The sequence below is a fragment of the Dioscorea cayenensis genome, chromosome 18, assembly GCF_009730915.1.
Source record: "Dioscorea cayenensis subsp. rotundata cultivar TDr96_F1 chromosome 18, TDr96_F1_v2_PseudoChromosome.rev07_lg8_w22 25.fasta, whole genome shotgun sequence".
Lineage (NCBI taxonomy): Eukaryota > Viridiplantae > Streptophyta > Magnoliopsida > Dioscoreales > Dioscoreaceae > Dioscorea > Dioscorea cayenensis.
The window spans coordinates 46927-67812 of NC_052488.1; the positions used below are offsets into that span (position 1 = coordinate 46927).

Below are 20886 nucleotides of genomic sequence, written 5' to 3' on the forward strand. Positions count from 1 at the left end.
TTCAATTATATATGGGGCAAATCAAATGTTCTACTGATTCAACATTGCAATGGTGACTATCAAATATATGGAGTAATAAAAAGAAGCCATGAAACAATGCACATAAATTGGCAAGTTTGTAACCAGAAAAAAACATACTAAAAACATCCTTGAGTTGAGGGGCTTATGTGCAAAAAAATGTAGAGAAATAAAGAAAAAGAGAGAGAGAGAGAGAGAACCACGCGCACACACATATTGTGGTCTGTGGATTCCGTGGGCTTTAAAGACTGAATCGCTGATTTCAATTAGCTCTCGCTCTTTTTGGCTGTTGTTCGATTTTGACTCTCTCTCTCTCTCTCTCATTCGATCTTTTTATTAGTCAAAAGCACAGGACAAGCATGCGGAGATTTGCCGCTGAACGAACCAGAAAACTACTCTTCTCGTCCTTGGGGTTCTCTTCTTCCTACTCTTCATCGCCTTCATCTAATCCTATCTCTGCCGCTGCCGCGATGGCATCTACGACTTCACCACCGGTCACCTACGAGTCCATCAACCCAAAGGTGAGATCTTGGGTCCGGTTTGGGGTTTAAAGTTTGGATTTTTATTGTTTTCTGTGGGGTTGATTTCATTGATGGTTCTCTTTGTGGCTTAGAAGTCTTTTTTTCTTTGGTTTGGTTCTTCGATTTCAGTTTATGATTGGTTTTTGTGGCCTGATTGGATGGTTTTTGGTTCATCTAGAAACTTTATGGCTTTTTATGCTTGTGATTTTTGTGGTTTGATCTTAAGAACATTTTAATCTAAAGCTGTGTTTTTTGTTTGATTTGACGGATCACCATATTGGGATTTTGATCTTTCTGAGGACAAGTTGATGATTTGACGTTTGGTACTCGTTGGGCTCAGCTGATGTGATAGCTTAAATTGTTTGCTGATCTCTTTTATGTGTATTGATTGAAATTGTTGGGGAAAGTTATGAGTTTTTGTGTCCTTGCGAAGTAGATGTGTTTTTTTTTTCTTTTTTTGGTGAAAAATAGTCAGGGAGGGCTCTTCATCTCTTTGGGGGTGCCAAAATTCTAGATCTAGAAGATCGTGGATCAAAATTCGGAGACAGCTCAGTCTTTTTACCGTCAAAAATCCTGTGGATCCCTGTGTTTGGGTGATGATGAAGGCCAACGTGCTTATACATCTGTGGGACCGCAGGTTGATTGGGAATCGAATGATGTAGGTGAGGGTTTTTTCTTTGTAAAGTTCTCGTTCTTTGACGCCATGGATGGAACTGTGGTCATTATTTGGACGGAAATGGCATCCAGATTTTCGCTTAGCATTAGCCTCCATTGCTTCCACTGCAGTATGGGTATAGTTTCCGGGCTTGTAGGTCGAATATTATGATGAGAGGGAGTTATTGTCTATGGGAATACCTTTGGAAAAGCTATTAAAGATATACCTTAACACTTGTTTTGCTTCAAGGAGAAGAGTTTGCTAAGTTATGCATTGAGCTTGATCTAAACAAGGTTTTAGTGCCCAAAATTATGCTTAAAAATGCATGACAGGATATTGGGTATGAAGATTTTAGTATGATTTGTTTTGCCTGTGGTTGCATGGGGCATAGCGAGTGGCCCACTTAAAGCACACTTCTTGGAACAGTAGATTGTGCTTAGTTTAGGGAGCTTGTTGATTTAGGTGTTGAATCCAATCTTTTTTGATGGATATTCTCCAATGGAATGGTAGATGTGTGGGGAACTATAGCTTTTTTTAAATGAAGAGCATGCCTTTTTGGGTTAGAGTTCTTAAGTCAAAGTATGGAGTGTACGGTGATTTTGTGCATTATGAATTATGGAGTAATTTTTTTAATCTATCAATGAAGGATTGGTTAGTAGGAAATTGACATGGTTTGGCTTTCTTTCGTGGTAGGGATTGTGATTGCCATTGTGTTTATTTTTGTCGGTGGTTTGAAAACTTTGGACATGGTGATGTAACTTAATATTTAATGAAACTAATTGCTAAGATGTAAGGAACTTCAACATGTACAAATATTGTCCGAATAGTTCAAGAATGCTTTTCTAAAAGGTGGTGAGCTTCTTAAAAATTAGGTCATGATTTGATGGTTTTCCCTAGCACATGATTTTGTGAAGTTCAATATAGATGGGGCATCAAGGGGGAATTTGGGTGTTGCAAGAGTTGGTATTAATTAGGTCTTCCTCAGGTCAATGGCTTGTTGGTTTTCAAGTGCATTTGGGAATCTGTTCGAACATGGTGGCTGAGTTTCAAGGGCTGAGATTTGGCAGATTGCTATCATGGCCTGCGGGGTATCGTAATATTATCTGTGAACTTAATGCTAAAGTGGTGCTTGATCTCATTAAATTTGTTGATGTTGCTTTGTACTTTCTTGGAAGCCTAATTGGTGATATGAGGGAATAAAGAATAGAGATTGGAATATCTTCTTTCATCACACTCTGGAAAAAATTCTTGTGCGAATGCTCTTGGTTAATTTGGATGTGAAATGAAGATGTATTTGAGCCACTGGGGTGTCCTTTTTTGTTGCTTGCTGATGCTTTAGGTATAGAGTTTGCCACATGATTCACTGTTAAACATGTGCCTAGTGTTTTTTCTCACAAAAAGAAGTAGCTCTCTTTTGCTTTGTGGTTTTTTTGTGGTTCTGAGTTTCTGAGTTTTTGATTTCTCGTTATTTATTTAGATAATATAATCTTGGAACTTCCCTGCCAGTCTCTTGAAAGATTTAAATGGAAGTCGAAATAAGGACAGAGTTCTGAATGATTTTTGCTGTAATTAGTAATTATCCAATATAGGTGCTGTCCACCTAATTTATGGTGGTATATACCCATATGTATATGCAAAATATAGTTTTCCAAACGGTTTTTGCTAGCGGACATTGTTATGATTTGTTTATCTCAAATTAAAACTAGGTTTGCATTGTGAGAGAAATAAGAAGTTGCTCATTTCTGAATCTACATGAAGTTGCTGTTGCAAAGTGCACTGCTGTGTTTCATTGTGCTGTCCAAGGTGCTCTATTACTGGACGTTGTTACAATTCATTTTTCTCAAATTTTTTTCAGGTCAAAAAATGCGAGTATGCGGTACGTGGCGAGATTGTAACCCAAGCCCAGGTACTATAAACCGCTTTTGTCTACTTTGTTCTGTCTTTGACCTTTTTTGGTCACATAATTCATTCAAGAGGAATGAAGATCACCAATAATTCATTTGAATAAAGAACAATAAAATTATCCTTAATTCAAGCTATGCATATAGTTCAGCATGTTCCCTTAATCACTGGCATCTCCCACTAGTGGACATTTTGAGAGTTCTTTTGAAAAAAACAAAGGAATTTCTTAGCTTCAACAATGATTTGATGAAATTGCAATTTCCTATCTTTTCTGGACTCTATTGTTCTGAGGAATAAAGGCCAAGCATTTATATCACTTCCTCTGGCATGACACACGCTAAGCATGGCCTGCTAGTTGTAATATATTTGTTTATTTAACCATGATTGGTAGATTGATGGTTCGATTGTTTATAATGTCTTCATCCTTAGATCAAGAAAGTCTAAATAACTGGCCCCTTTTTTGGGAGTAGTGATGTCATTAGAGGGTATACCAAAATGGTATTCCAATCATATTCACTGAAAGATTTTCATCAACTGTTACTCTATTGCAGCGTTTGCAGCAAGAGTTACAAGAAAATCCAGGCTCCCATCCCTTTGATGAGGTACATACTTTTTTCATGTCTGTTCTCTACTTGCTCTAATTTGTTGAAGAAAACAATCTTTGGTATCAATATCAGTGGCCTTCTGAATATTTTGTTCATTAAGGTATATGACAAAAATTGTATTTGAACTTCACTTTTTTGGTTTGTTTCCTTTGAGCAGATACTTTATTGCAATATTGGAAATCCTCAATCTCTCGGTCAACAGCCTGTTACCTTTTTCCGAGAGGTTGGTTTTTTTTACACCATATGGAGAGGTGGCTCATACTATCTATCACCTTTTGTTTGCCTTGCATATTTATATTTCATTTTATTTTATTTTATTTTACAGGTTCTTTCTTTATGCAATCATCCAGCTATCTTAGACCGAGATGAAACTCATGGCTTGTTTAGGTATGCCAACAACCATAAGAAAGTATAATATGCTCCCAGTATGTGGCTCATCTCATATTCTAATGTGCATACTAGAATATATGATGCACAATTTTTTACACTGTCTTGTGATTTAAGTTGGATGAATGTCATCTGTTATTGCACTTCCTTTTCTTTCATTATGTCGTTCTTATCCTGGAAAATTGTGGTGATAACCTCAAGACATTCTACAAAAGATTAAAGCCGGAAGTCCTTCATAGAATGATATAGAGGGATCTTTCCCGTTGTTCATTATTTTGCTATTCCTCTTGAATTTACCTTTTGTCATTTTGTTTTCACTTTCATAATTTGCCATCATAGAAATTAAAGTTTAATGGTTGAACTCACAGGATTTAGTATGATTTCATGATGGAGAAAGCAGTGCATCTCTGCTTCCAGCTACTTAGAACTTCTCGACTTCTGGTGAATGAGCCACCCAAAAACTTTGCTGGGAACATATGGTTCCATTCCATGTTATTTTGCTTTGTATCTATTGACTTATAGGCATATAATTCTAACTAGCTGGAATAGAACTCTAGAGTATCTGTATTTTGAATTATATAACAATATATATTAGCCATTCATAGTATATAGTGGCAAGCTGAAATTTTAGTATCTTATTGCAGCTCGGATGCCATTTCAAGAGCATGGGAAATTTTGGACCTTATTCCCGGGAGGGCAACGAGCGATATAGTCATAGCCAGGTAAGTAAATGCTCAAAGTCTTCATGATCATAGTTTCTTTCCTGAATCCCTGAATTATTTTGTGGTCCTGAATCCTTGAATCATTTTCGTGGTTTTATCGATATAAGGGGGTAAAAGGACTGCGCGAAGCAATTGCTGCTGGAATTACTGCACGTGATGGTTTTCCAGCCAAGGCAGATGACATTTTCTTAACAGATGGAGCAAGCCCTGCTGTATGTCTTTGATGGCCCAGTTCTTATAAGCCATAATTTTCTTTTTGAGATAATTATAAATGGAGGAACTGCTATCCAAATTTCTTTCCTTTTGCTCTTTTCAGGTGCACATGATGATGCAACTATTGATAAGGTCAGAGAAAGATGGCATCCTCTGCCCCATTCCCCAGTACCCTTTGTACTCCGCCTCAATCGTCCCTCCATGGTGGTTCTCTGGTATGCTTGTTCTGCTACCTATTTAACTCCATCTTGGTATCATATATTCTTTTGTAGGAGTTGTGAGGATGCATTTGGTGTAGGTTTCAAACTAAATTTCTGCATCATTTGTGAATGTTTTTATATGGATGCCTGCAAAAATATGTTATCAATATAGTAAATGCATAATAACAGTGAGTTTTGCAGGCCATATAATTTGAATTTCTGGTGTCCCATGTTTTTAATTTGATCAGATATGGAAGGATTGAAATGGATGTGTTTCATGTGTTAGGTTCCATATTACCTTGATGAAGCGACAGGGTGGGGACTTGAGATTTTTGAGGTCAAAAGGCAACTTGAAGATGCTCGATCAAAGGGCATAATTGTTAGGGCTCTAGTCGTGATCAATCCAGGCAATCCAACTGGACAGGTTTGTGCTTGCTTTATCTTTTGGCATCTGCAGTAGCTATTCCGTTTATCATGCACCAAAATTTGCAGTGTGGAATTTTTGCAACACTGATATTTGAAGGTTATGGCTTTTAAGTTTCATTTCATGCATGGTTAAAAATTAATCCTTCTTGTCATGTGGTTTTTATATATTAGTTTAAGTAAATGATTGCTGTGTACTTCAGGTTCTTTCTAGAAGCAAATCAACGCGAAATAGTAGAGTTCTGCAAGAAAGAAGGTTTGAGTTCTCCTAGCAGATGAGGTTGGTTCCTTTTCTTCTTCAATCCATCAACTGAAAGAAATGAAATGAACATGCACTGAAAATTTGTGAAATAATTTGGCTATTTCTGGAGATTTGAAAAGGTGGCAACTTTAGGGGTTCACTGTGGTTCTATTTAGTTTTCCAGTATCCATCTGTTATGAACTGTTAATAATACACATGCTGTATATTTTTCCAGGTATACCAAGAGAAAACATTTATGTTGAGGAACAAGCAATTCAACTCCTTCAAGAGAGATTTCGAGGGATGATGGGATACTGACGAGGAGCTTTCTTTAGTATCATTTCAATCAGTTTCTAAGGGTATATAGAATTATAATATCTTGAACTAAACATAGCATAAATCCTGATTTGCCGAGGACTATAAAGTGGCTTTTTGATCCGTATGTTGCCAGGATATTATGGCGAATGTGGAAAAAGAGGTGGCTACATGGAAGTAATTGGTTTCACTCCTGATGTGCGGGAACAAATTTACAAGGTTGCATCCGTGAATCTTTGTTCAAACATCTCTGGTCAGATTCTCACCAGTCTCGTCATGAACCCACCAAAGGTAGACATTGTTTGTGATTGATTTGTTCTATTTTCAGTAATTATGAGTTGTGAATGATTCCAGTGTTACTAAACCAATTTAATTAGTCAGCAAGAGAAGCATTTTGTGAGAACATAACAATCGCAGTGAACAATTTGGTATGAAATCTCAGGTCGGAGATGAATCATATGAATCCTTCATTGCAGAGAAAAGAAGGGATACTTCAGTCTTTTGAGCTAGGCGTGCACAGGTCAGTATTCACTGCCGAAATCATATTTTCAGTTCATTAAAAGGATAGCATGTATGAGGCGATATGAATCATCAGTATGTATAATAAATTTGGTAATTTTCATTGTCAACTTGATACAGGCATTAGAAGATGCATTCAACAGCTTAGAAGGTGTGACCTGTAATAAGGCGGAGGGAGCAATGTACCTTTTTCCCCGGCTTCGGCTCCCTCAAAAGGCAATTGATGCTGCTAAATCAGTCAATACAGCCCCGGATGGATTCTATGCCCGCCGCCTTCTTGAAGCCACTGGAATTGTTGTTGTGCCTGGGTCAGGCTTTGGGCAGGTTAGTTTTTGTTGATCTCAACAGAAGTATGATGTGTGTAGCACATTAATGTTATATTGTTTCTGACATCGTTCCGCTCCTCTCTGATTTCTGTGATACAGGTCCGGGGACATGGCACATACTGAGTGCACGATCTTACACGCAGGAGGATAAGATCCCTGCAATCATCTCCCGGCTCAGGGCCTTCCATGAAACATTCATGAATGAGTACCGTGACTAGATTTTCACCCGAAACCTGCATGGCTTTGTGGCCGTGTTACCATTTCCAGAGTCATAAGTTTTAGTTAGTTTTTGCTGTCAAAGTTTTGAGAATAAAGAGGTTCAGGTTGTAGATGCATGTCACTGAAGTTAAATACATAGTGACAGCTTCCAGACATTATTCATTTTCATGCTGATGATACCTGTTACTCATGAAACCAATGAACGTCATAAGTCAAAAGTAAACATTTGATTCTTGAAGAGGGTTTAATTCCTCTTGTTGACAATATTGTCTTGTTTGGATTCACCTGAATTTCAAAAGGCGAAGATAATAATTCTCTATTACACAACAAATAAGTGAACAAAAAGACATACAAATGCACAAGAAGAGGTTGGACTCTGTTGAGTTCATCCTTCACAAAAATTTTTGGATGATGCTGTGAAAAAATGCAGAATTGAGTTTTACCAATAATCTCTACAAGAACACTTGCCATCTTTGAAGCGATGCAAACAACCAGGATCCTTTAGCAAAATTTCATTTCTATGACTTCTGGATATTAACTTGGCAGCAGAGTGGCAAGCTGCGCACATCCTGATACTCTTAATTATCCGAATTTTCTGAAAGCTAGGCACATTCTTGAGAGTGAATGCGATCGCAAGCTGCTCACTGTGAGCACCTGTAACTTCTTCCTCCTCCTCACTGTCAAGATTAGTATCAGAAAAATGTGCCGACCTATTCAATTCAGCATACCTGAGCTCCAAACTATTCTTTGGTTTTGCTCCTGTTAAGAATGTATACACATTATGCTTAACTACCAAACAGCAACTACCATAAGAGTGATCAACATTGTTGATCTCTGGTATCGGTTTCAGGGCCTTTAAACCTTCACTGGTCCTCCCGCTTAAAGCCTGTATATGCAACAACAATCTGCGAATTCTATAACTTCTTGGGTATATTTTGATAAGGTGTTCAGCTGCAAGGCTTGCTAGTTTGATATTACCATGAACTCTGGCAGCAGTAAGCAATGCATGCCAGACGGTGGAATCAGGCTCCATAGGCATTTTCTCAATGATTTCAGCTGCTTCTCTAAGTCTACCTGAGCGGCCATAAAGATGTCACGATCGCTGCGTAATGCTCCATGGTTAGAGATAGCTCGTATTCTTGAACATTCTGGAGTAGAACTCCTTGCCTTCATTCACCATTCCGGAAATAGCATACGCATCAATGATTCTTGCAAGAATAGCATGGTTTGGTTTGATGCCTTCCTTTTTTATCTTATTGAATAGATTTTTGCGCGAGCTGAGGACATCCATGCATAATGCAGCCCGAAATCATGGAATTACAGGAGATGAGATCCCTTGAAGAAATCCCATTAAAAAACCATCAGAGCACTATCTAGATCACCGGATTTTGAATATGTATCAATGAGACAATTGGAAATGGCAAGGTCAGAGTCTAAACCACTATGGAGTAAGGAAGCATGAATCTCCTTTACCTTCCATCCTGAAACCAGATTTGCGCAGGCTGGAAGAATACTCAGGATAGTAACTGAGTTAGGCTTCACGAAACTGACTGCATCTGCCGGAATATATTCAGTGCTTTGTCTAAATTGCCATTCCCCAATGTACCAGCAATAAGAGCATTCCATGAAGCAGTATTGCTCCTTATCCCTTCTCTCTCCATCCTGTGAAAGAGCTCCATGGCTTGATCTTCAGCCTTATTCTGAATATATCCTGAAATCATGACATTCCAAGTAATTACATTTCTCTGAACACCTGAATCCTCCATCTTGCAGAAAAGCTCATAGGCTTTGCCACAAGACCCAAACTGCGCATAACCTCCAATCATTGTATTCCAAGTGAAAACATCTTTCCCTCGGATCGCATCAAACACTCTCTCCGCATTGTCTAGGCTCCCACATTTTGCATACATGTCAACCAAAGCATTGCCCACCAACACACTGGTCGCACTATCCCTCTTGATAGCATAAGAATGGAGTTCCCTCCCCTTCCTCAGACACTTCAATGAAGCACAAGCTGATATTACACACGCAATGGTCATCTCATTTGGCTCAACTCCGGCGTTCTGCATATCAATGAACAAATCCAATGCTTCATTGATTCTGTTATTCTGCACAAAGCCAGATATCAAACAAGTCCAAGTGAACACATCGGGAGCAACACCAGAGCTCTCCATCTGCTTCATCAGCTGCATTGCTTCATCAGTATGTCCCAAATGATTATAGCTGGAGATCAGTATGTTCCATGTTACCACACCAGGCTCAATCCCTTCATCCTTCATCCTCTCAAAAAGCCGAAAAGCTTGCTCATGCTCACCATACTGACAATGGGCAGATATAATTGAATTCCAGGAAACAAGATCCTTGACAGCCATTTTCCTGAAAAACTTCTTGGCAGCTCCAAAAATGCCACATTTTGCGTACATTGCCAGAATCGCATTCCCAACCTGAGCCTCCACAGGCGAATTCAAGAACCCTCCTCGGACCGCAAGAGAGTGCAGCAACATCCCAGTCTTCAAATCGCCAGTGTTGGCGCACGCCTGCAAGATCTTCGGAAACAGAAGCTTGTCCAAGATCACACCTTCCGACATCATCTCAGCAAAGAGGTCAATAACCTCCTCCCACCGATGCTCTCGCGAGCAGCCATTGATCATGGCCGACCAAGAAAACAGGTTTCTCTCGCGCATTTCAGCAAACACCTGACGTGCATCATCCAAGCTGCCGCATTTCGCGTACATACTCACGAGTTTGGTCATAACAAAGGGATTCAAGTCGTGCACGGAGCCGATCGAAGAATGGAGCCGCCTGCCGACGTCAATGGAATCGGAATCGATGCAGGACTGGAGAAGGGCGATGTAGGAGCTAGAGTCGATGAAGGAACCGCGCTCAAGCGCGGAGATGGCTTCTTGGAGCTTGCCATGGCGATGATGGTTGGCCAAATGCGTGGTGAAAGGGATGGAATTGAAGGGGTTGGAGAGGGTTTGAGGTCTAAAGCAAGGGTTTTTGGGATTGAGATCTTGGATTTGGGGATTGGGAGTGGAGTTTCCATTGAAGGAGAACGAAGACGAAGCAGTAGAAGCCTCTCATCCACTCCCTCCTTGGTTTTTCTGTTAATAATTTTTATTTTTTATTTAATAAAAAAATGGGATTATCCATTGGAAAGAAGGCTAACTCATAGTTTTTTTTAGAATATTAGAAAAAAAAAAATTGAATAACGAATTTTGAGGGAAAATTACCTGCTTTACCTCGATAATTTCAAAACTTCCCAAATATTCTCGTGAGTTTTGTATACCCCGCATAACCTTCCTTTATTGTTTACCTTTTACCCCTCGCATTATGAAATTCCATCATCGCCTTTAAACCTCAGACATCTCATTCTTTTCAGATTCCTCTTCGCATCGACTCATTTCTTAAAATGGTAGCTCATAAACATGTAACTCATTTCTTAAATGTAGTAGTTCATTTCTTAAATGTAAACCTCATTTCTAAACTAAAAACTCATTTCTTAAACAAACCCCATAAACATAAAATCATTTTAAACAAAAACATTAATATTTAAAACAGAACGAAAATATTTACATGATAAATTAATCCTGGATATAAAACCAATTAATCTTGCCACTCGGACATATTTAAATAGAAACAACGTATATTTAAGCACTTTTTAAACGAAACTAATATATAAACAGAAAGCATCGATAGTTAAACAAAAAGACAAACAAGCATATAAACAGAGAACTCCATTTCTTAAAGTCAGAGCTTATTTGTTAAACAAAGACCCTCATTTTTAAACAAAACCCTCATCGAGTAGGATATCGAGAATCCCATCGTCACGATCTCGCGAACGCTGAGGTCGAGCTCCAGATCCGCGAAGCGATCTCGGGCGGTACGCCTGCACGGGTCTTAAAGGAGGAAATCTTTATCAAGGCGCGGGCGATCCGGCTGGCGACGCTCTCGCTGCACGGAGCGGTGAGGTCTTCATGGCGCACGCCTGACAAGACGTACGAATCCTCGAACGGAACCATTCTCGACTCACTGAGACCGCAACATGGATAGCAGTGAGGGTTAGCTAGGGATCATTCCGGCCTTCGGATCCACGCGCCAAGTCGCTGACGGGAACGGGAGGGAGGAAGCTGCGCGCGCGAGGGTTCTGACCCCGCCGCCTCGCCTCGCCTCGCCTTCACTCGCCTTCCCTCGGGCCGCCGCACCTCATCTCTCATCTCTTCGCCGCCGACCTCGGTGCGACCGCGATGCTCCCTCGCCGCCAGAGCGAAGGTGCATCGAAAGGTTGCACCTGCGTATATTTAAATAGAAACAACGATATTTAAGCATCGCTTTTAAAACGTGAAACGCAATATAATTAAAACAGTAAAACATCGATAGTTAAACAAACTGACAAACAAGCTATATAAACAGAGTAACTCAATATCTCTTAAACAGAACCTCATTTCTTAAATCGAGAGCTTATTTTTAAACAGAGACCCTCACTCGAGTAGAGGATCGATTAGTATCCTTATCGTCACTGATCCTCGCGAACGCTTGAGCGTCACGAGCGCGTGCATCTGGCGAGCAATCCCGCGCAGGTGGCACGCCCGTATGGGGGTCTTAAAGGAGAAATCTTATCATGCTGGCATGATCCCGGCGATACGCTCGCCGGGTCGGAGTGGTGAGGTCTTCATGGCATGTACGACCGGACAAGACTCGTCGAATCAATCGGAATCCATTCTCGTACCACGAGACCGCGATACATGGATAGCAATAGGGTTAGGGTTAGGATCATCCCGCTCGATCCATGGTGCCTAAGTCGCGATCGTGAACGGGAGGGAGGAAGGTGCGTCGACGAGGGTCTGGACCCGCCCGCCTTCGGCTCTCATCTTCATCGCCTCCTCGCCGCCGACCTCATCTCTTCATCTCTTCGCCGCCGACCCGGGAAGACCGCGACGCCTCCTGTCGCCGTCGAGCCGAAGGCACGAAAGGTCGCATCTTCTCCTCGCCGAACATGAAATCCCATTTTCGATGCAACGCGGATCAAATGGCTCGCGGTAGCCGCGACGCTTGCCAGTCTGACCTGCACGTCTAACCGCACTAAAGAGATTGGGAAAGGAGTAAAATACACCACACTCATTTCTAAACAGTAGACCTCATTTTTAAACAAAACCCTTACTTCTTAAAATGTAGAAAACTCATTTCTTAAACAGAGACCCTCATTTTTTAACAGAACCTCTTTTTCTTAAAACGAAAACTCATTTCTAAAATGTAAAAACCTCACTTTTAAACAAAAACTCAATTTTTAAACAAAAACTCATTTTTAAATAGAAAACTCATTTTTAAACAGAAACTCTATAAAATGTAACCTCATACCTCATATTTTTAAAATAGAAGTTTCATTTTCAAACAGAAACTCATCAGCAACTCCAAGGGCATTATAGTCAAACCCTCATCACACTTGCCTATAACTTCCCAATGCAAGGGACAATTTCGCTCAAAAATTCCAAAATTAACTCTATCAATCACTATTAGATGTTTGGGGGTTTATCATCAGTATTCAGCAAGGGTGTTTCGAGGAGTGCAAAACTAACGGGTGTTTTTGGCAATATTGCAGAAACTTACAAGGTGTTTTTGGCAATTTCCACTTTTAAAAATTGATAAAACAATTTTATATTCTAATTTTATATGTTTTAAGGCATAAGACCAAATTGACTTCGCATATCTGGATTGTTAAAAATAAAACCGCTTGCTTGTTGTTATCCCACCCTCACGAAGGCTAGAGATAGAAAAGAGCCCAGAGGCTTTTATCAAGGAAAACCAGACAGAGAAAAAACAAAACAAGAACTAAACTTAGAAACAAGAGCTAATAAGAGAGAAAGAAACAGTAGAAGCTATTAGAAACCATAGCAGCAGTTAAACAAAACTCTATTATCCAACGTGGGAGACTCACGCAGATGAAAAGAGAGAGTCAAGGATGATCAAGTCATGGGAGGCCGACTTGATAATAATGTTAAGGCTAGAGCGAGGGATGATGCTGAGCCGAGGAGAGCCCAAAAACTGGAGAAGACATGTTGATGCCACGATCCAACGAAGAAATCGCTAGAACAAGATTGGTGAGTGGATCAAGAGCATCCAAGATATAGGTGTTGGTGATGAAAAATAACTTTGGGTCGTAGTAATGTGATTGGAAACATTCGCAAGAACACTCATTAAGGTTTTGCGATTAGCGTAAAGCAAAAGAATCAGCCAGAGCTGCAGCAGGTCTCCCGCGAGAAGAATTCAAAAATTAGAGCGAGAATATGAAAAGCACCTCCGAAATTTAGTGAGCGCGATTCCAAAACAGATGCACTAAACAGAAGGGCCATCAAATTTGCATGTGTTATATAATAATAAGGTTCTCATAGGAAGAGATGCCGATATGAGAAGAGAGATAAGAAGCTTGAGAAGAAGCCTCTGTAAGCAATATTGAAAAGTTAGGCTTTAAAAATCCCTCGAAATGGCATCGATCTAGCCTTCCCGATATACCAAATACAAAGCAATAATTGATTTAGATTTAAAGGAAAAACTAGACTGAGATAACCAGTAACCTATACAAAATCCATCAGGAAAAGAGAAGTTTTTAGAGGTTATTGAAGATAAGGCATTCCAAGTACTTTGAGATTTAGCACAAAATGATTAAAAACAAATGTCTGGGGTTTCATCACAAAGATTTCACAAAAACACAAATGCGCCTTTGGACCCAAGTGAATAGAATGTAAAAATCAGCTAGAGCCATCGACTCATTAAAACAACGTACCAAAGAAAAATGCTTTAATCACTTGAGGTATAACCTTTAAAGACCAAATTTTACTCCCACCCAAACCAAGGTGAGAGACGGATTATTACAATTTAAGTGTAGGATAAACATTGGGGAGCAATCTTAGTGATCCCAGCTAGGAGCCCAAACCCACACATCTCGGGTGGAGTGGTCACCGCGGCCCAGCCTAGAAAACCAAACTCACCCGCATGGGAACCCAAAATATATTATAAAAGTCTATCATAATCCCAAATATTATTATTACACAAATCGTGAAAGCAAGAGATGTTATCTAGATTGGTACGCATATTAAATCTAGTGGGCATAAAAGCAATAGGAATATCCAAACACCGTGAACATATAATATAGAAGTATTGAAGGATTAACAAAAGAATCTCAGTAGTAGGCTCATAATGGCAAGATGATATAAACCTTGAAAACCGTGAGCAATTAGGTAGGAATGGAATCCCTTCCAGAAATTAACATGACCATATTTTGAGTCGAATAATATTGGACCCAAGTAATATCAGCTTGTTTAAGTAATTGAAAACATGTTTAGCTTTGAGGGAATGTTTAGCTTATAGCTAAGTTCCAATGAGCAAGACCCCTCGTGATTTTGCCATGGTAATACGACTCCAAGAGAGATCGCAGATGGATGCCTCCATCGCCACTTTTGTCCAAAAAGAGAAGTTTCTGCGAATAATTTTGGAAAATCACAAAAGAACAAAATTGGGGAATAGGAAGAATGCATGACAATAAGTAGGAATCTGCTAGGCAGAGAGGAATTAATCAAGGTGGACTTGCACAGAGAAAGTTTAGAATGTTTCCATCCGCACAAGTGGGAAATCTTATCAACAATTGGTTTGAAAAACTAGAGCAGCAGTCTTTTAGGAGAAAAACTGCATGACACCAAAGCGCACATAAAAGGGAAACGAATCGAGAGAATTGGAGAATAGATCTAATATCAGCCACTGCGATTAAACCAAGAAGGAAAAATAGCAGATTTGAAATGTTTGCAACTCTGACCAGCAAGCTTAGAATAAATATCTAGGCACAGCTTTGAGATTTCTAGCAAAGCAGTCGAGAGGGCTCTAGTAATAACAACCAAATCATCAAGACTACATTAGTGTGAAAGTTAAAATTATAAATAAGGTTAGGATCAAATCAAGGAATCATGCCAGAGCGAGGAGACTATTGAGGAGGGTGAGATTCTGAGAGTCAAGAATGAAAAGAGCAGAAGAAATGGGGTCACCTCGATCGAACACCACGGGAAGAAGAAAACCAAAAGTCGAAGGAGAACCATTAATAAGGAGAGAAAAAGAACTAGATCTAAGACATGTATCAATCCAAGAAATCCAAGTATTGGAAACTTCATTTTAGCTAAAGTGGCAAGAATTGCACTCACATTAGAGAATCATAAGCTTCTCTACCATCAATGGCTAACATCCTAGTCTTGATATCATGCTCCATCGAATGAACAACTCATGCACCGCAATAATGTTACTCGAACGAACACGCACTCGTAACAGCCTCACTTGCTCACTTACTAATAAGTTTAGGGAGAACACTTTTCAAGTCTATTAGCAAGAATTTTGGTCACGATTTTAAAATTAACATTGCACGAGATATGACTGATAATGAAACCAAACCCTGGGTATCCTTCTTAGAATGAGAGCAATGTAAGTTCTACCCCAAGAAGTAGGCATCACAGTAGTTGTTAAAGAAGCAGGAGATGGCCTCAAAGAGACTATCCCCTCGATATCCGCCAAAAGAAACGATAAAAATTCAGCATTAAAACCACAGTCCAGACTTACCGTATGAAGATCATGTAAGGTTTGAAAGACTTCATCGTGAGTAAACTGACGGGTAAGATAAGAACCCTCACCCCGTAGAGAGTAGGAAGATCATTGGGAGCATTAAAAGATATCTATGAAATTACTATTGGAATGGTCTGTCCAAAGATTAGTATAAAAATTAAGGAATAAACCTCAATCTAGGTGATCAGAGGCAGTTACCTAAGAATCTAAACCCTGGAGATATAAAGTGAAGTGAGTCTGAACGCGCATGAAAGTTATGAAAGAATGTAGTGGTCTCGGTCTCCATCCTTCTAACTAAAGAAGATGAGCACTGGGCCCATCTAAGGGAAATTTTTGATATCACAGTGGATTCGAAACCTCGAGAATGACTCATAAGGTATCTAAATCTGAAATATCTGGGAACTCAACAGCCTTCTATGAATACGGTATTCCGTCTCCCCTTTGATAGCGAGTCATTCGTGAGGGGTTAATCTACGACTCCAAGAGTTACTAGTATGTACAAGCACGGATAAACGATGAGTAAAAGCATGAAGAGGATTTCATTAGAGAGGAAGACCAAGCCTCCCTAACAACATCAATGCAAACCCAAGTATCGCCATACTAAACTTGAAGTAACTGTATGTCGAGGGAAGAAAGAAGAGTTTAACTGGAAGAGAGGGCGGATCGAAAGAGATACGAGGGTAAAAATGAACTAAAGAGTGAAGAAGAAAAAAGAAAACTGCAAGATTAACTAAACCACGATCCAAACGGGCAAATATCTGAAAAGTCCTGGTCTCGATCATGCACCAAGTATATCTACACCTCAAAATTAAGATCTGCTTAAATTGTTGCCGCCAATGAAACTCAAGAAGAGTCTAAGCTCATGGAGTAATAGTGAAAAAGGAGCCACCCACGATGCTCATCTTTTGACAAACAATAGTATTAAGATCAGCATGATAAGCCAAGGAAAGCTCAAGGGTCGAAATTTTGGATAGCTCCACCAAAGTTTTTACGAGAAGTAAAAAGCGATTAGAGTTATAGATCACTAAATAATACAAGTAAAACGAGACGAAGAAATAACCAATGGAGGTACCCGATGAGACACAACAATCGACCGCCGAGATGTTTGATCCCAAAGAATGATAATCACACCGAAAACCCATCGGCAAGTAAGGCCCAATTCCAATATGCGGTAAACATGGCAATGTAAACGATCAACACGATCGGGAGCTAGCACGAGTCTCCACAAGATGAGACTAAAGAAGGTGCAGGTCTGCGTGTAGTGACTGGATGCACACCACTGTGCGAAAGCTAGATTCCAAAGTACACCCTAGTCGAAACCATAAACATATAGAGAAGAAACGAAAACAACTCAGAGAGCACTAGAGGGAAACATGGAAAGATCATACAACATTTGAGATCAAGATGAGGATTCTCCAACTCCCAATCTTCCCCTTCTTCGTAGAAGAAGAGGCCAGGCAATACAAGGACTTCTCACCAAAGCTGCTGACGTGATCGGCTCTCGGTGTTGAATGAGGGTCATGGAGTCGCTGCTGGATCATCTTCATCGGCTGATATCTTCATCGGTAGCCCTCCCGACACTTTCTTTCGCCGCCCGCTTTCACACTCATCCGACTCCACACAAGAAATGTATTAAACACCCATCTACCCGCCATGGAATGAGTGGATCAAGGGATTTGGAAACAGGGAGGTAGAAGAGGGCGAAATAGAAGAACGGGATAACGTGGAGCAGGGGAACCCGTGAGCGGAGCGTTTCTGCGGTAGTGGAGTCGTGAAGGAGAGAGACAATCATGCGCTCGAGATTATCGCACTGCTTGGGAGAAAAGGCGCAGTCTTTATTGGAAGCCGTTCCATCATGGAGAGAGAGGTCTCTTGTCGTGGATATTGCTGCAGATATTGTTTGGAGGGGTATGGTTCCAAGGTCGCCAACGGATGTCGGGTAGGGTAAAGGCATGTAACTCCACTGGAACTTGGTCACGTTATAATAATGATATCATCGAGGCTGCGAGAAGAGTACCGTACGCGTCCATGACTCTTTTCACACCATCCAAGTGCCTCGGGATGGGACATCACGAGGGATGTTGGGAGCCGTTGTTTCTGCACGCGCCTACCGGTCAAAGCCGAAATGATGCGCGACCTGCCCACCCGGCTCCCGACCCACCTCACGGTGAGTGGTGACAAGCATCCAAGAGCCACCTCAGTACTGATCAGCTGGAGGATTCTCGCTCGCCTTGAGATTGACGGATCGGTTGATCCATGTCCATGTTCTCGCCAGTCAGAGCTCAAGACCGTGAGCATCGATCACGACCTTCGGGATCCTCGAGCGGCGGAGAAGTTCTACCTCTTCAACTATTAAGCTGCATGAGGGTAGGACTCCGATCCACTGTCCAATAACCCCACTGTGTAACAACGTAGTAGGGAAGTCTTTCATAGAGGACAAACAACAAAATACCTCACGAATCATCTCAAACCCAGAAACCGCGACTTAGAGGCTTGGAGAGGTCTAAATCAATACAAACTCTAGCAAATTTCGATCTGGTTAAGTTGATAGTAAGATCATCAATCTTCAACAAATTGCCCATGTGAGCAGTGACGGTATCGAGGGACTCACCATCCCATAATTCAACTGGTAAATTTATGCAAATTGGTGAACCCATACAAACAGAAGACAGTAAGTTTAGCGAAAGACTGGGTCAAGAAAGGCTTCAAGGGCAAGGCGAAGAGTAAGACCATTAATAGACCAAGGTCCATTAGTAAGGAGACTTCCGCGAGCATCATGAGAGGGACAGCGGATAAGCATCCGCTCGAGAGGTCGAGATTTGGAGTCCCGCCAACAAAAGGCCCATTTATCCATCGAGATTTCTTCACTTGATCGAATGGAGGCGGTTTGCCATTCACCAAGAAAGCATGTTGGACAGTGATGAGCGAAGCGACGTAGAATCTATCAAACTTGACAAAACAGTCGGGAAGAGTTTTTAATTTTAGCAAGAAGATCGGGATTAATGAAGAGGAGAAGGAGCCGTAGCACGAAGAAGAAGAGGCTACTGAGTCTGGACTCGAGTGGAATGGGGCCGAGGGAGAGACGGGAGTGTTGTCCCCGCTTGCCATGGCAAGAGACGAGGTTCGAGAAGAAGGAAGTCGCAAGGAGGTGAGGTGATGCTAATGGGTTTTAGCTTCGCAAACCTGGGTGTTAAACATTTTCATTTCACCTCCACACTTTTACCACCAACCATGAATGAAACCGAAGGCTAGAGATTTTGAAATCATCCAAATTTCGATCACATAATTATACTCAGAGCCTTATAATATATATAATCTGAATCACAAAACTGCATTTGTCTCCCGTGAAAATTTTTATTTTTGATAAAAGAAAATTTGTAATTTTTACTTTTTATAGAGTCATAAATGAAAAATCTATTTTTGTTCTTTATTATAATTTTTGAAAATCACTAAATGACAATCACAAAATTGCAATTAAACCTATATACGCATTATAATTTTATTTTGAAGAATTCTAAAATTTTTGTAGTATATAATTTTACAGGGTTATATATAAAAAATTTACAATCATAAAAATTAGAGATTTTCCTTTACTATAACCTTTGAAAATTGCTCAAATTTGGATCACAAAAATGCATTTATTTTGTCATGTGTAATATCTTTTATTTTAGATAAAAGAAATTTTGTTATTTTTATTTTTTATAGGATCATAAATGAAAGTTTACATTTAAAAATCTATTTTGTTTCCGTACTATATACTCTTGGGAAATGTCCCAAATGACAATCTCAAAATGACACCTATCCTTTTATTTTGAAAAATTGTAAGATTTTTGTAATATATGATTTTTTTAGGGTTATATATGAAAAATACCCAAGCATGAAAATTGAAAATTTTCCCTACAATAGCCTTTGAAAATTGCTTAAATCTTGATAAAAAATTAAATTTATCCATGTAAAAATTCTTATTTTTGTTAAAAAAAAATTGTAATCTCTACTTTTTATAGGGTCATAAATAAAAGTTTTCATCTGAAAATCTATTTTTTTCCTTATTATAACTTTTGAAAATCACCCAAATGACAATCAATTTATATTTTATTTGAAAATTTCTATACTTTTTGTATTATATAATTTAATAGGGTTACCTATGAAAAATTCTCAATCATGAAAGTTGGAGATTTCAATTTATAACTTACACGAAAAATGAATTATCAACCTTTTTTTTTTCCCTATTTTATATGGGACTCTTGGGAATCTCTACCCACATAATAATGGCTTTTTTTAAATAATGTGATTTTTTATTTAATTACGAAAATAGGTATATTTTAAATTATTTACTAATGTAGGTAAAACGATAAGGTTGTACTGTTGTTAGTGGATAATGTTAGAAAACAATATGTTTGATACCAGTTTTAAAGGTTGGGGGTATAAAATGGTATGCTTCATACCATTTTCACTGTTTTTAATTTTTTTTTTTTTTATAAAAAATTCATAAAAAAAGGGATTTATCATCCCCATCATCCCGTTTTCATTGCCTTAGCACAGGATGAAGCATCCCGTCTTCAGTGCTAATGCACTGAAGATAGGACAATCAATCCCGTTTTCACTGTTTTTTAATATTTTTTAATTTTATACAATTTATCAATTTTAACACTTTATATCATTTTAATTACATTTCTGTTTATAATTTCTGATTTTTTGCACTTTAACCCCACATTTCTTTTATAATTATTTCAATAATTTATTTGTGGTTTTTGTAAACCAATTTTTTTAAGAAAAATTATTTTAAATTATTTTATTAATATTTTGATTATTATTAGAGTGATAATTATTGAAGTAAGAATTATTGAAAAATAATAATAATAACAACAACAACAATAATAAAAAAATAATTTTTCATTACTCCTACTTCAATGATTATCACTCTAATAATAATCAAAAATTGAAGTTGATGTTTATAGCAAAATTTAAAAGTTTTGTTATGTATCAAAAATCGAGATTTTTGTAATATTTAATTATTGTAGG

The 20886-nt window shown here is 39.1% G+C and overlaps 1 long non-coding RNA gene and 2 pseudogenes across 1 annotated transcript; 2 read left to right on the forward strand and 1 right to left on the reverse strand.

Moving 5' to 3' along the window:
* Positions 1 to 304: 304 nt before the first annotated feature.
* LOC120282131 lies at positions 305 to 7170 on the forward strand (annotated as a pseudogene).
* LOC120282230 lies at positions 1102 to 2284 on the forward strand. Its single transcript, XR_005542913.1, has 2 exons — positions 1102 to 1201; positions 2180 to 2284. It is a non-coding gene; the product is annotated as an uncharacterized LOC120282230 (long non-coding RNA).
* A 321-nt stretch (positions 7171 to 7491) lies between the features above and the next one.
* On the reverse strand, positions 7492 to 10231 carry LOC120282229 (annotated as a pseudogene).
* Between the last annotated feature and the right edge of the window lie 10655 nt (positions 10232 to 20886).